The sequence below is a fragment of the Canis lupus genome, chromosome X (assembly GCF_048164855.1).
Source record: "Canis lupus baileyi chromosome X, mCanLup2.hap1, whole genome shotgun sequence".
NCBI classification, from domain to species: Eukaryota; Metazoa; Chordata; class Mammalia; order Carnivora; family Canidae; genus Canis; species Canis lupus.
The window spans coordinates 95,492,864-95,494,831 of record NC_132876.1 but is presented as its reverse complement, the minus strand read 5'-3'; positions in this window follow the sequence as shown (position 1 = coordinate 95,494,831).

Below are 1,968 nucleotides of genomic sequence, written 5' to 3'. Positions count from 1 at the left end.
GAAGAAAAAGTCCAAAAACTTTAAGAAAAAATAGGTTAATGACATGGAAAACACTTCATATAAAAAGAACCAGCAATGGCCCTTCATCACAAATATAAGAGAAATACAAATGGAAACTACAGTAAAGCATCATTTTTAAAAACAGATGAACGTTTTGAAAACATACTCTCTTGTTAAGACTATGAGAAAACAATCACTTTCATACACTGCTAGTAGAAATTCAAAACCATACCACTTCCAAGATTTGATATTGGCAAATTACTAGTTAGTGAAATTAAACAGGCATTTACCCTTTGATCCAAAATTTCACTTCTAGGAATCTGCCCCTAAGATCCACTCACATAAATATTAAGTGACTAATGCACAAGACTATTTATTTCCCTACCATTTGCAAAAGCAAAACAGTTGTAAAAAACAAAAAGAATGAAAAAAATCACACTTCTTTGGGTAACAAATGTGTAAGAATTCATACACACAACTCATACACATATACACACATATGTGCTACTATTTTCAAAAGGAAACAGTGAAGGGATAAATCAAGTATTAACAAGAAGAAATAGTAAACTTCAGATAGGAAGAAGACAAAAGAGGTGGTGGAAAAAACAAGAATGAAAGCTACATAGCTTTTAATGTACCTTGTTTTATAGTTTTAACCTTAGAACCTCATTCATGTTTCATGTATTTGAAAGATAATAAATTTCAAAAGGTGAGGCAATCCCTAAAATAATAAAAAGAAATTGAAACTCACTAATGTTACTTGATATCAAATGGATAGCGTAATGGAAAATATGCTTTTCTCAATTTATTTAAAAATAGATTTTGGGCAGCCCCGGTGGCCTAGCAGTTTAGTGCCGCCTTCCGCCTGGGGTGTGATCCTGGGGACCCGGGATCGAGTCCTGCATCGGGCTCCCTGCGTGGGGTCTGCTTCTCCCTCTGCCTGTGTCTCTGCCTCTCTCTCTCTCTCTCTGTGTCTGTCATGAATAAATAAATAAAATCTTTAAAAAATAAATAAATAAATAAATAAATAAATAAATAAATGGAATTTTGACTGAATATACTCCTAAGTGAGACCAAAACTAAAAAATCATTAAATCTTAAATTGCAGCTCCTGGTCTTGTTACTAAGTTTAATGTTAGCATAATTTCAAAACTATTATAAGCATATACACATACTCCACTAGGCACAAAATAGATTACAGCATATACATTATTATACTAATATGATTAGGAACCAAGATTTTCAGTATAAAAGACATGGTAAAGATATAAATCAAATTAAATAAAATCCTGTAAGTTCCATTTAAACTTGGGAAATCGAATTTGTAATTTATTTTACTTACTTTTATGAATTTGTAATTTATTTACTCACTTTTTTAGAAACTTTCTTTTCTGTCACCTTCATATTTCCATTTTCTATTTAAGAGCCCATGGAAAAACAGCTGAAGACCACTCGGTGGCTGTTCATTCAGCGGCATGAGCAGTGGGGTCTGCAGACCAGTCTTCAGTGAGGGGGCGGGCGGCAAGCTCCAGTCTCGCGTAGGGCGCCACTGGCAGGCACGGACAGCAGCGTCCCTGCACACCTGGCTGCCACCTCAGGTTTATTTTTTTTTTAATTTTTTTTAAAATTTTTATTTATTTATGATAGTCACACAGAGAGAGAGAGAGAGGCAGAGACAAAGGCAGAGGGAGAAGCAGGCTCCATGCACCGGGAGCCCGACGTGGGATTCGATCCCGGGTCTCCAGGATCGTGCCCTGGGCCAAAGGCAGGCGCCAAACCGCTGCGCCACTCAGGGATCCCCCACCTCAGGTTTAGTAGCAGTGAACTCAGGTGCTAGAGAGTTCCGTTCACCCTGAAGATCCTCCTAGTTCATAGCCTTTTTAGCAGCAGCATGTTGTCCAATCTCTTGAGGACCTCTGTGGAAGTAGGGATAAGTCAGGACCTCCCCTGAGTGCTCATGGGAGATGG